This window comes from Saccopteryx leptura, chromosome 5 (genome assembly GCF_036850995.1).
Source record: "Saccopteryx leptura isolate mSacLep1 chromosome 5, mSacLep1_pri_phased_curated, whole genome shotgun sequence".
NCBI lineage: Eukaryota > Metazoa > Chordata > Mammalia > Chiroptera > Emballonuridae > Saccopteryx > Saccopteryx leptura.
Window position 1 is genome coordinate 197,097,335 of NC_089507.1, and position 14,818 is coordinate 197,112,152.

Sequence of the window (14,818 nt, forward strand, 5' to 3'; positions counted from 1 at the left end):
TGGCCAGGGTCAATGAATTATGTCTTTTAAAAAGATACATCGAGCCTGACCAAGCAGTGGTGCAGTGGATAGAGTGTTGACTGGGACACAGAGGACCCAGGTTTGAAACCCTGAGGTTGCTGGCTTGAGCGTGGGCTCACCAGCTTGAGTGCAGAATTGCTGGCTTGAGTATAGGATCATAGACATGACCCTGTGGTCGCTGGCTTGAGCCTAAAGGTCACTGGCTTGAAGCCCAAGGTTGCTGGCTTGAGTAAGGGGACACTCACTCTGCTGTAGTCCTCTCCTATCCTCACCCCCATCAAGGCACATATGAGAAAGCAATCAATGAACAACTAAGGAGCTGCAACGAAGAATTGATGCTTCGCATCTCCCTTCCCGTCTGTCAGTTCCTATCTGCCCCTCTCTCTGTCTCTCTCCCCGTCTTTGTCACACACACACCAAAAGAAGATATGTTAAAGTCCTATTCCCCAGTACTTATAAATCTGATCTTATTTGGGGATGGGGTCTTGGCAGATGTGATTATGATGCTAGGTAAGAAGAGGTCATACTGGAGTGGGGTGGGCCTTAATATAACTGGTGTCCTTATAAGAAAAAGAGAAGACACACAGTGAGGGGAGGGCTGCATGAGGACTAAGGCACAGATCAAAGTGATGAGTCTACACGCCGAGGATTTCTGATGGCCACTGGAAGCTGGGAGAAAGACCTTGGATAGATCTGCCCGGGAGCCTTCAGAGTGAACGTGGCGGGCCGAGCCCCTTGGTGTTGGACTTGTAGCCTTCAGAACCAGGAGAGAATGAATGTCTGTTGTTTTCAGCCACCCAGCTTGTTGTCCTTTGTTATCAATCAAACACAAGTGGGATTAAAGAACTGTTGAATGAATGAATCAAGTTGAAATCCTGACACTGATGAGCAGATAAAATTTTCCTTTGTGAGAAAAGAGGGCATACTTGGAAAATTCTCCCAAACTGCTAAAATAAATAACGAGCTGGGCAGAGGGGTTTATTAGCCTGTCCAGCGGGGCAGGGAGAGGCTTTCCTGGATGGGCAGCTCTCTCCGCAGAAAACAGCTGTTAGTGCTGTTGCAGGATTTGCATCTTGGTGCATCCAGCAAGCTTCCAAAAGAGGATTCTAGGAGACAGCGGCTCCTTCCACCCAACTCCCAGGGCCACCCCCCACACACCCATTTCCACCGCTTGCCCCAACATCTCCCTTTTATAGGAGAGATTCAGAGGACGATAAGGCCGGTTGTATAGACTCTCAAGGCAGAGACCTGTGGTCACACGGAACACGAGGTTTCACAGCACCACCTCAGGGGTTTTCCTACCTGGAAATGATGAGAACTCTCCTCCCGTCGCTGCACGATGCCCTGGGTTCCCAGGCACCTGAGTCAGTGGCAGCAGGTCCATTTCCAATCACCCATTCATCAGTGGCTGCCCAGACATGCAGTGGTGATTCAGACAAACCGGTGCCCGCGCAGAGCTGACGCTGCAGGGAGGAGGCAGATAACAGGTGCTCTGCAGACAGAGGGGACTGGAGCGTGCTGTGATGAGCGCGAAGGAGTAAGGCGACGTGATTCCCAATGAGTGGCAGAATGGCCGGAGGGTGCAAATGACACAAGTGTCCCTCTGCAGCCCAGTGGATAAACAAATGGTGCTCTAGCCAAAGGAGGGGACGTTATTCAACTATAAGAAGGAACAGAGTCCTGATACTTGCTACAGACACAAAAAGTGGCATCATCTAAAGTGGCATTTACATAACATGTCTGGAAGAGGCAAATCCACAGAGACATACAGTAGTTTAGTGGCAGTCAGGGGCTGGAAACAGGGATGAGAGTGACTGCTCACGGGCACAGGGCTTCTTTTTGAGGCAATAAAAATATGGACTTTATAAAGCACGCCATTGATTTGCACACTGTGAGTGCCTTGTATGGTATGTGAATTACACTTCAGCGAAGTTGTTAAAAATAAGGTGACCAATGTCCTCCTTTAGGGAGGACAGTCCTTCTTTTGTAAGTTCTGTCCTCCCTTGAAAAGTGTCCTCCTGCATGTCCTCCTTTTTGATATTGGAAGACTAATCTGAAAATGTCTGTATTTGATCGATGCAGAGTCAATCCACTGTGTGTGATGTGATATATTTGTATTTGACATGACAATTTGTCAAGGATCAGTACAGTGCTGCAAGATGCGATTATGAGATGCATGTGCTCCACACGGGAGACCTTGAGAGAGCACACGATATACCGAGCACGCAAATGGCTTTGTGTACTTCTTACTGAAACATGACACAGCACATACAACATTGTAGACTCACGATTATTTCTTTCTCAGTGAATATTCAATCCTAGACCAGTAAGCACAATTCATGTTTTATTAATTTACTATCTATTTAATAATTTCCAAATACGTATAATTTTATTTACAAGTATTTTCCCGAAATTCAAGTTTTTTTAATTATTTATTTATTTATTTATTTATTTATTTATTTATTTGCAGGGACAGAGAGAGAGAGTCAGAGAGAGGGATAGATAGGGATAGACAGGCAGGAATGGAGAGAGATGAGAAGCATCAATTATCAGTTTTTCGTTGCGACACTTTAGTTATTCATTGATTGCTTTCTCACATGTACCTTGACTGCGGGCCTTCAGCAGATCGAGTAATCCCTTGCTCGAACCTGCAACCTTGGGTCCAAGCTGGAGAGCTTTTTGCTCAAGCCAGATGAGCCCGCACTCAAGCTGGCGACCTCGGGGTCTCAAACCTGGGTCTTCGGCATCCCAGTTCGATGCTCTACCCACTGTGCCACCGCCTGGTCAGGCCCGAAATTCAAGTTTTTTTTTTTGTTGTTTTTTTGTTTTGTTTTTTTTCATTTTTCCGAAGCTGGAAACGGGGAGGCAGTCAGACAGACTCCCACATGCGCCCCACTGGGATCCACCCGGCATGCCCACCAGGGGGCGATGCTCTGCCCTTCTGGGGCGTCGCTCTGTTGCATCCAGAGCCATTCTAGCACCCGAGGCAGAGGCCACAGAGCCACCCTCAGTGCCCGGGCCATCTTTGCTCCGATGTAGCCTTGGCTGCGGGAGGGGAAGAGAGAGACAGAGAGGAAGGAGAGGGGGAGGGGTGGAGAAGCAGATGGGCGCTTCTCCTGTGTGCCCTGGCCGGGAATTGAACCCGGGACTCCTGCACGCCAGGCTGATGCTCTACTGCTGAGCCAACCGGCCAGGGCCCCGAAATCCAAGTTTTAAAGTGGAAATCTAACCTCAAACCATATCTATTAATAATGCATTTTGATTAAATAGTTGCATAACATATCTATTAATAGTTAATAGGTAAATAACCATATCTATTAATAATGCATTTTGATTAAATAGTTGCATAACAGACGTTTTTTAATTAGAAAATGATATATATACCCAAATAGCACTCCAAATTAGTCGTTTTGCTTGATATTTAGTTTTACTAAATGAATGTTTTTTTCTTACAATTATTATTTAAAAAAAGCATGTTAAGCATAATTACAATATAAAATATTACAAATGTTTGTATTATGCATTTATCATATTAGTGTATTATTATTGCAATGAATAAAATGTTTCTTTTATTTATGATATTGTTTTCTTCAATTTATTTTTCATTGTAAAAAAGTTGGTCACCTTATTAAAAAGAACAAGCGTGAGTTGAGAGTCCCCCCTCTTCACCAGAGTGTCCACGGGGGCTTCCCCGTGGAGGTGACCTTATGTTCTAAACCACAGCGAGGAGCAAGCGCAGCTTCCAGGACGCTCTATTTCTCCTTCGCCTAGAGCCTGTTTCTGCGTCCACCCGACCCTGGACAGAGGCGCCTGGGTGGCCAGGTAACCTGCCACATGCCCAGATTGATCTGAATTTCAGATCAACAAGGATACATTTAAAAAAAAAAAAGATTTTATTTATTGATTTTACAGAGAGAAGGGGGGAGAGTGAGAAGCATCACTCATAGTTGCTCCACTTTAGTTGTTCATTGATTGCTGTTGTATGTGCCTTGACCGGGCAAGCCCAGGGTTTCAAACCTGTGACCTCAGCATTCCAGGTTAACGCTTTAGCCACTGTGCCACCACAGGCCAGGCCAAGGATACATTTCTTTTTTTAATTTATTGATTTTAAAGAGAGGAGAGAGAGAAAAGGGGATAGGAGCGGGAAACTTCAACTCATAGTAGTTGCTCCTTCAAATGTGCCTTAACCAGGCAAGTCTAGGGCCTTGAACCAGCAACCTCAGCTTTCCAGGTCAATGCTCTATCCACCGAGCCACCAGAGGTCAGGCCAAGGATACATTTTTAATTTAAGTATGTCCCAAGCATTGCATGGGATATGCCTACACCCCAAATTATTCATTGTATATCTGAAATTCAGACTTCAGTGGCACCCTGTGTTTGTAGTTGCTGAAGTCAGCACCCCTATGTGGAAAACTAGCAGAACCTAGATGGAGCCTTTCAGTCAAAGCCTCATTCAAACATCCTTCGGGTGTATGACCTTTGACATGCTATGTCCCAGTAGAGCCCAAGCTCTACGTCGATCAGGTGTCCCTGATTCAACTTCCCCTTGCAGTGGGACACTCCTGCTGCTTTATCAGCAGGGCTGGCAGCCTCTTCGAGACTACTCTTGAGGCGGCTATGAGAATGCTACTGGTCAGTGCCGACACTAACTGCCACCGGAGGAAAAGCACGAGACCAACACACAGAGTTAGTTGCAAAAATCACACAGGCAGTTTATTACTCACAAATCCTTTTGGCGTGCCTGGGTACAGCTTAAGGGGGCCCCGTCGGCGTGCTCCTCTCAGCTGTCTTTGGTCAGAGCTCAGAGCTGTGTTGACGTTGGAGTCTGGGCCACTACCTCAGCAGGGGGCCCCTCAGCTTTAGTACCTTTTCTGGCCAATGCCTTCTAACAGGTGTCAATCTCCAGGATTATCACCTCAAACCACCTTTTGGGGAATTCCTTGTAGGGAACCCCTTTTATGTTAATCTACTGAAATGTTACATCAAGCCACTTTTAAGATGTTCCTATAGAAGCTTCTTGTTTATGTTAACTTACAGAGTTATGACATATAAGCCACTTACAGATAAGCCACTTCTTATCTATGTATAACTTCACACACAAACTGGGCCCTGCTCAAAAGTCAGAGTCTATTCATCACATCTGCACACACTATATTAATTCCTATCCATACGGCATAACTTTATTTAATTTTTTAAATTAATTTTAATATTATATCTTAATTACTTTTATATATCTTCCATATTTTTTTTATATTTCTATATATTTAATTACTATAACATTATATTACTACAACATGCTAATCACCCTCTCTGGTCTTAACGTTGGGACCCAATCACTGGTGACTCCTTGGCTGGATTTTTACTCCACAGCAGGTCGGAAATAGCGGTTTGTGGTTGGTGTAGCCACGTCAGACAGTATCCTTCCTGCTTCCAGGAGGATGACGGCCGACCGAGACTGACCACGATGTCGACTCTCACACGGCATCCCAGGAAACCCAACAGTCAGGGGTAATGAGTGTTGGGGCAAACGCATTGACTATGGCGGTCAAATGGGGACTAATCTTTGATTTCTAAATACAGGCAGGCTGTGAGCTCTGAGGAAGCTTTTGTAAGTAATGACCCCATTTCTGTCATCAGGAAAGGTTATGCCTGATCTGTGGTGGTGCAGTGGATAAAGCATCGACCTGGAATGCTGAGGTTGCCGGTTTGAAACCCCAGGCTTGCTCGGTCAAGGCACATATGAGATGCAACCGCAAGTCGATGCTTCCTGCTCCTCCCTGTCTTTCTCTCTCTCCCTTTCTCTCCCTCTCCTCTCTAAAATCAATAAATAAAATCTTAAAAAAAAAAAAAAGATTAAAAGATGGTCAGCCTACTCTGTCCAAAGGCAGGAAAACGTGTCATATGTAGAACTCATAGGATTCACATTTTATTTTATTTATTTTTATTTATTTATTTTTTTAAGATTCACATTTTAAAACCCTTTACTCAAGGGATTTTATTTCCTTGGGCATCCAAAGCCCATTTTTCAGTGTAAAAATAGTGTGGTTGCTAAGCGCCTACTGTGTGCCAGGCATCATGTTAAGGGTTTGTGATGATATTTTGTTGAATCTTTTCAGTGATCCTGCTGTGTCATCCCCACTCCTGTGAACCCCATAGTTGAGATTCAGAGAGGTTAAAGAACCTGCTTAAGGTAACACAGCGGGCTAGAGACAACGCTGCATTTAAGACGGCAGTGTAAAGCCAGTAGCCATGACCACCATCACAGCAGCCTGGCCCACGTAGGTTCACATTAGATTCGGAAAGACGGTAATGAAACAATGGAGCCAAGAACTGATGAGTGATCATCTTTAATCCTAGCTTGCACCCGGTAGGCAAGAAATACACACAGTGGGAAAACACTTGCTTCCCTTTCCATGCAGGGCTCCCAAAGCCACTGACTTATCCGAGTTTTATAGAATCAAAGGTTTCTAGCTCACCAGACTTATTCACCTCTGTTGGGCAGATAAAATATATTATGCTCACTTTGTTAAAGATGACGCTGCCCACGTGGAGGCCATTGCCCAGGTGATATTAATGTATATTGGGGGTGGGCTAAAGGCAGGCAGAATCCTTGTAGCCTGGGGCTTGGTTTTGGGATTAAGCCTTTCCCACCCTTTTTGATGTGGGGTGGTACAATCCAATCATGCCTCAGAGAAGTGACTTTGTATTAGAGACTTCCCTATTTTGTATATTGGATTAGAGGTTGTGAAGCTACAATATAAAGTGGGGGCAGAACGGGAGCTTGCTCTCTTGGTTCCTGAGATTAGCATTAGAGAGCAGAGCAGAGAAAGGCCACGTGGAGGAAGCCAGGAGAAGCAGCCAAGATGGTGGAGTGCTGAGTGAGAAGCCAGTTTGTGCAGTTTGACGCTGGAGATGGAAGGAGATGGGGAACAGAGGTGAATAAATCTGGTGAGCTAGAAACCTTTGATTCTAGGAAACTCGGAGAAGTCAGTAGCTCTGTGAGCACTGATAGGAGTGGGTTTTGGAGCCCAGTGTGTGTTTTTTGCTTGCCTGCCGGGTGCAAACTAGGATTAAAGACTATGGCCCACCAGATTTTGGCTCTGTTGTTTCTTCACCGACTGTCCCAATCTAATGCGAACCTGCATGTGAATGGCCACGATGGCGGCTCCTGGCCTTACAACCTCTGTTCCCACAGAGAGAGAGCAAGCTCCCATCTGCCCCACTTTATAGTGTAGATTCAAAACCTTTAATCCAATATACAGGCAAGGAAGTCTCTTGATACAAAGTCACTTATCTGAGGCATAATGGGATTCCTCATGAGAGTGCACCACCCCACATCAAAAAGGGTGGGAAAAGCTTAGTCTTAAAACCAAGCCCCAGGCTACAAGGATTCTGCCTGCCCACAGCCCGCCCCAACACACATTAATATAATCATACCCATCCCAAGCAAGAAGGGCAACTAATATTAATTATCACCTGGGCGACAGGCTTTCACGTGGGCAGCACCATCTTTAACAAAGTGAGCATAATATATTTTATCTGCCCAACAGGCAGGATATCCAGATTCCAATTTCTATGCCTGTAACCACTGCCCCATACTGCCACAGCAAACAGTTCCCTTCCCGACTATCCTGTGGTGAAGCCTTGTCCCTCCATGAAACTGGCCCAGAGTGAAGAGCTATGTGTCCATCACCCCTTCTCTCTGGGTGGTGCACCTCTCCCCTCTGTGCGTGGAGGGGCACTGTAGGCCAGTATCCACGGCCACTATCACAGCTGCCTGGCCCATGCAGGTTCGCATTAGATTTGGGCAAATGCTAATGAAACAACGGACTGAATGGGTGACAGGAGACAGTGGAACCAGGAGAAGGGAATTCCCATCTCCCCCATCATTTCCAATGACAAAAGGCCTCTGCAAGGGAATTGTGCTGCTTGCTGTCTGCTGACAACCGGGGTGGAGGATTTGAGAATATGCCTATTGTTGGACAGATAAAATATATTATGCTCACTTTGTTAAAGATGGTGCTGCCCACGTGGAAGCCGTTGCCCAGGTGATGTTAATGTGTGTTGGGGGCGGGCTGTGGGCTGGCAGGAGCCTTGTAGCCTGGGGTTTGATTTTAGGACTAAGCCTTTCCCACCCTTTTTGATGTGGGGTGGTGCAATCCCATCATGTCTCTGATAAGTGACTTTGTATTAGAGACTTCCCTATTTTGTATATTGGATTAAAGGTTTTGATTTCTACACTATAAAATGGGGGCAGAACGGGAGCTTGCTCTCTTAGTTCCTGAGATTAGCATTAGAGGAGAGAGAGCAGAGAGGAGAGCAGAGAGAGGCCACGTGGAGAAGGCCAGGAGAAGCAGCCAAGATGGCGGAGTGTTGAGTGAGAAGCCAGTTTGTGCAGAGTTTGTGTAGGGAGAAGGAAGAAGATGGGGAACAGAGGTGAATAAATCTGGTGAGCTAGAAACCTTTGATTCTAGGAAACTCGGATAAATCAGTAGCTTTGTGAGCACTGAATGAGTGGGTTTTGGAGCCCAGTGTGTGTTTTTACTTGCCCACCAGGTGCAGGCTAGGATTAAACATGATGGCCTATCAGTTTGTGGCTCTGTTGTTTCTTTACCGACTATCCGAATCCAATGCGAACCTACATGGGCCAGGCTGCTGTGATAGTGGCCCTGGCTACTGGCTTTACACCTATTAAACATGTAGGTGATGTACAATGGGCTGTGTCATATCCTAGAAGACAGGAATGGAACTCTAAGGACAAGCCCGGCTTCATGGGTATGCAACACACAGGACCCCGTGCCCAAAAGGGCCTGTGCTGATGCCATGCTCTGCTGTGGTCGTGACATTCGTGGATTTTGAAGACGAGGCATCACGTTTGCAATTTGCATCAGGCCCTGCAAATTATGTAGTTTGTCCTGCCTGGAAGGAATGAGGAACCTCCAGTCCCTTTTTAAATTGTCACTGAAGCTGCAGATAAGATAAAACCTGCAGGGAAAGAATGCGACTTCCTCCTTCCTGGCTGTTAACTCCTGGGGTAGCAACACTGGCCGCTGGCGGCCCACACCCACGATTCAGGGCTTTGAAGGGTACAAAGAGTTGGTACCAGGTGGATAGCAGAGTCTCAAGGCCCCCTACTGTCACCTCCATTTCACCGATGACAACATGAAAATTCAAGAAGGTGGGTTACTAGTCCCAGTTTCCACAGCAGGAAGTGATTGAGGCAGTGACCCTTGCCCGACTCCAGAACCCAAAGCTCTTTGCTGAACAGCTGTTAGCTTAACTCACAGGTTCCATGCATTGAGCCTCAGAGAGCACAGAGAAGTTTTTTCTTTGCAACAGGAATCGTGCCATACGTGGTCTTTTGTGTCTGGATCTTTTGTTGAACATAATGTTATAAACACTCATTTGTTTTGTAGCATGTCAGCCTTTAGTCCTTTTTATGGCTGAGTAATATTCCAATGTATGGATTACATCACTTTGATCCATCTATCAGCTGATGGACATTTGGGTGGTTTCTACTCTGTGCTATTATGACTAACAGTGCTATGAACATTCCTGTACAAGTTTTAAAAAAAATTGTTATTGATTGATTTTAGAGAGAGAGAGAGATAAACATCAAATTGTTGTTTGACTTATTTATGATTCATTGGTTGATTCTTGTCTGAGCCATGACTGGGGATTGAACCCACAAGCTTGGTGTGCCGGGATGGTGCTCTAACCAACTGAGCTACCTGGCCAGGGCCTGTACAAGTTTTCATGTGGACATATTTCATTTTTCTTGGGTAAACACTTAGAAATGGAATATGGCGCCTGACCAGGCGGTGGCACAGTGGATAGAGCGTTGGATTGGGATGCAGAGGACCTAGGTTCGAGACCCCGAGGTTGCCAACTTGAGCGTGGGCTCGTCTGGTTAGAGCAAAAGCTCACCAGCTTGAGCCCAAGGTCGCTGGCTCAAGCAAGGGGTTATTCAGTCTGCTGAAGGCCCGCAGTCAAGGCACATATGAGAAAGCAATCAATGAACAAGTAAGGTGTCGCAATGTGCAACGAAAAACTAATGGTTGATGCTTCTCATCTCTCTCCATTCCTGGCTGTCTGTCCCTGTCTATCCATCTGTCTGACTCACTCTCTGTCTCTGTAAAAAAAAAAAAAAAAAAAGAAATGGAATATGGTGACTGTGTGTTTAACATTTTGAGGCAACGCCAGACCTTTTTCAAAAATAAATGCATAATTTCACTTATCCACTAGCGATGTGTGAGGGTTCAGATGTTTCTACATCCTCATCAACACTTGCTGATGTCTGTCCTTGTGGTTACAGCCATGCTAGTGGGGATAGGTGTGGTCTCATTGAGGCAGGACAGTAAGAAGCCAGGAAAATTCCTTGGCAAGTAGAATGGGGAAACTTAGACAGCTGGACAAACTGGCCGAGCAATCTACAGCCAGGTACAGAAAAAGGTCACCTCCCCAGAGATGACATCTAGGCCTCAGTTGTATTTCCGTTCCAAGCCTAGAAAAGCAGCAGAACCAGGTGGGGGACACCAGGATCAGCTGTAGTGACTAATGACCCCCTGCCCTGGGGCTGACCAATCAGCGGAGAGCAGGACCCTGAGAGGGTGTTGGGCAGATAAAATATATTATGCTCACTTTGTTAAAGATGGCGCTGCCCACGTGGAAGCACGTCACGCAGGTGATTGCTTGGGATGGGCGTGATTATATTAATGTGTGTTGGGGGCGGGCTGTGGGCAGGCAGAATCCTTGTATCTTGGGGATTTGGTTTTAGGACTAAGCCTTTCCCACCCTTTTTGATGTAGGGTGGGCACTCTCATGAGGAATCCCATCATGCCCCAGATAAGTGACTTTGTATTAGAGACTTTCCTATTTGTATATTAAAGGTTTGGTTGAGTCTATAGTGTAGACTCTCCCAGTCTACACTATAAAGAGGGGCAGAGAGAAAAGAGCTGAGAAAGGCCACATGGAGGAGGCCAGGAGAAGTAGCCAAGATGGTGGAGTGTTGAGTGAGAAGCCAGTTTGTGCAGAGTTTGTGCAGGGAGAAGGAAGGAGATGGGGAACAGAGGTGAATAAGGCTGGTGAGCTAGAAACCTTTGATTCTAGGAAACTCGGATAAGTCAGTAGCTTTGTGAGCATTGAATGAGTGGGTTTTGGAGCCTAGTGTGTGTTTTCACTTGCCCGCTGGGCGCAAGCTAGGATTAAAGATGATGGCCCATTAGTTCTTGGCTCCGCATGGGCCAGGCAGCTGTGATGGTGGCTGCGGCCACTGGCTTTACAGAGGGCACACCTGAAAAAGCTGAGGAATATTCTATTAGCTCACCCCTCAACTCCCAGTCTTTAAAAACCTTCAAAACCAAGGACCCAGGGTACCCATGCCTTTCCCTCCCTCCTCTTCTTCCTCCTCAGGTGTGAATTTCCTAAGCTCTAAGGGACCCCATGAGAATCGGAACCAGGGGAGCAGTGGGCAGTGGCAGCCCATCCCCGGCTCACCCCCAAACCGAACCTGTCTCCAAAGCCCCCTTTTCTCCGCTCAGCGAGCCCGGGCAGCCGCCTAGATTCATTTCTTTCCTTTAACATTTCTAGGAGCCAAAGCAGCCCCGCCTAGGCCTTCTCCCGTTGTCTCCTCTACCCTAAGTAGATGCCTCTTCCCGGAGCATCTACTGTTTTCCGTTTCCCTGCTGGCTAATGATGTCGGCCATCTTCTCATATGCTTATTGGCCATTTGTGTATCTTCTTTGAAGACATGTCTATTTAAGTCCTTTGCCCATTTTTAATTGGGTGACTTGTCTTGTTATTGTTGAGCTGTAAATTTTTATATGTTCTTAATACTCGACCCATGCAGACATATGACTTACATATATTGATACTTTCCCAATCTCTGAGTTGTCTTTTGACATTATTCTAGTTTCCTTTGAAGCACAGTTTTAATTTTGATAAAGACCGATTTATCTATTTTTCTTTGGTTGCTCATGTTTTTGTAATCAGTAAAAAAAAAAGAAGTTAGTAATTCACAAAAAAGGAGGCTGAGAAATTACGCAGTTTAATTATTCAACAACATTCCTGTCCTGAAGGAGCTGACCCCCTCCCCCAGCAGATCTTCCTGGGGGGGGGGGTTATGCCCCAGGGTTAAATATGCTTTTGTCTTCCTCTCGGTCATTTTACAGGTTTCTGGGCAAAGCCTTTCATCCTCTGGTGAAGCAGATGGTCCATTAAACAGCTTTGAATTTAAATGAGATGAGTCATCACCTCCTTGGTCTTGGACATTCTAAAATCAGTTGAGAGTAAGCCATTCCAAGCTTTTTGATGTTAGGGTCTTGGCCGGTGGTGCTGGCGGTGCTCGGTGCTCGCTGACTGTAGAGGAAGCCGACCACTGGCAAACGGAGGGCACGCTGTTTGAGGTGGAGGTCGTCAGATCCTACACAGTCTGGGGCAATCCGTACCACATGTGTTTGTAATAACGATGTTGGGAGGACTCCACCTCCATTCATAGGGAACTGGTTATGGTACAGTACACGCGAACTCTGGAGTAACAACAGCCAAATGTGCTGAGGGGAGAGAATTAAAAATGTCGTAGGGGAGGGTGAGTTTTTCCTGAAACCCTCGTAGGCTCAGCCAGCTAGGGTCTGTGAGTTAAAAGACAGATTGCCCTGGTTGGATAACTCAGTTGGTTGAAGCATCATTTTGATACACAGACGTTGCTGGTTTGATCCCAGGTCAGGGCACATACAGAAATAGATTAAAGTTTCTCTCTCTCTCTCTCTCTCTCTCTCTCCCCTCCCTTTCTCTTCCTCAAATCAATCAATCAATCAATCATTTTTTTTTTAAAGACTGATCAACAGGAGAAAAGGCATACAAATTTTTTTTTTTAATATTTACGTGCATGGAAATTCACAGAAACAAAGTGAAACTTGAAGAAGCAGTTAGACTCCGGGGCTTCTGGACCATCTTAACAAAGGAAAGAGGGGTTGAGTTTCCAGGAGTAAACTGCGGGGAAGTAACTAGGAAATATGTGGGGGAAAGTACTGTGAGATAAGGACTATTCTAGAAAGGAGTGTTTGTGCAGACTCACCTCGTTGTCGACACCATCTCAGACGATAAGCATCACTCTTCTCCCCGGTGGTGGTGGTTGGCGGGGGGCACTGTTCTCAAAGGGAAATGTGTGTCCTGCTTCCAGGTAGAAAAGCAAAGAGCAGAAATCCCTGCCATCTTCAACATCTTCAGCTCGAGGTGCTCCTTGTGCCAAAATGGTATGTTTCCTGGTGGAAGATCCTAATCCCCTTCAGAGGGACCCAATCACAACACAAATGAAGGTATAATTAAGGGGTGAGGTCAGCTCTCAGAAGAAAGGAGGGGTCCCTAGGAGAGCCCCAGGGCCTTTGCACTCGCTCTTCCAATGGCCTGGACAGCTTTTTGCTTAGCTGTGCCCTCACCACAGGTTTGGTCAGAAGTCTCTTCCGAAAGGTCCTCCCTGACCATCTGGCTCAAGAACGTGCTTCCTCCTTTAGCGTTTTTCTTCACAGCACTGACTGGCTTCTGACATGCTGTTGTATGTTTATGTGTTTGCCACTATCTGTCGCCCCAGTGGTCTGACAGCCCCCAATCCCGTTGCAGCATTAGATTACCTTTGCATTCCCTGTGGCCAGAGGGTGCTTGGTACTTTTTTTTTTTTTTCCTTTTCTGAAGCTGGAAACGGGGAGAAACAGTCAGACAGACTCCCGCATGCACCCACCAGGGGCGAAGCTCTGCCCACCAGGGGGCGATGCTCTGCCCCTCCGGGCGTCGCTCTGCCGCGACCAAAGCCACTCTAGCGCCTGGGGCAGAGGCCAAGGAGCCATCCCCAGTGCCCGAGCCATCTTTGCTCCAATGGAGCCTTGGCTGCGGGAGGGGAAGAGAGAGACAGAGAGGAAGGAGGGGGGGGCGTGGAGAAGCAAATGGGCGCTTCTCCTATGTGCCCTGGCCGGGAATTGAACCCGGGTTCCCCGCAGGCCAGGCCGACGCTCTACCGCTGAGCCAACCGGCCAGGGCCAGTGCTTGGTATTTTTTAAGGCTGAATAATATTCCACAGCATGTGCAGACCAGATTTTGTTTATCCAGTCCTCCATCGGTGGACATTTGGGTTGCTTCTCCTTCTTGGCTGTTGTGAATCATGCTGGGTGTATAGACATCTGTTTGAGAGCCTGCTTTTAACCCTTCTGGATCTATATCCAAATGTGGAGTTACTGAATCAGACGGTAATTCTGGCTTTTTTAAAATTTAAAAAAATAATTTTTTTTTTATTTATAGTGGGAGAGCGCGAATGCAGTCCCCCACTACCACAAATTATGCAGTCGAGTTTCCCACATTTGGGGAAATCGCGGGGTCAGCACATCCGGAGTGCAATGGATAAGCCTCGCCCTGGGAAAACTACCTTCGTGATCATGGTATCTCCTCTGCCAGGTAAGTATGCGGTAATTCTGTTGGTTTTTTTTTTTAATAATTTTTTATTTTAATGGGGTGACATCAATAAATCAGGGTACATACATTCAAAGAAAACATTTCCAGGTTATTTTGTCATTTAGTTCTGTTGCATACCCATCACCCGGTAATTCTGTTTTTAAGTTTGTTTTTCTTTTATGGAATCATATAGTTCTTAGTTTTTTCTGATTTACTTATTTCACTCAGTATAATGTTATCAAGGGCCATCCATGTTGTTGTAAATGATCCGATGTCATCATTTCTTTTCTTTCCTTTTTTTTTTTTTTTACAGAGACAGAGAGAGAGAGTCAGAGAGAGGGATAGATAGGGACAGACA

The 14,818-nt window shown here is 46.1% G+C and overlaps 1 non-coding gene across 1 annotated transcript; it reads right to left on the reverse strand.

The window, feature by feature from the left end:
- Positions 1 to 14,308: 14,308 nt before the first annotated feature.
- LOC136407177 (U1 spliceosomal RNA) lies at positions 14,309 to 14,471 on the reverse strand. Its single transcript, XR_010751786.1, has one exon. It is a non-coding gene; the product is annotated as a U1 spliceosomal RNA (small nuclear RNA).
- Positions 14,472 to 14,818: the final 347 nt, after the last annotated feature.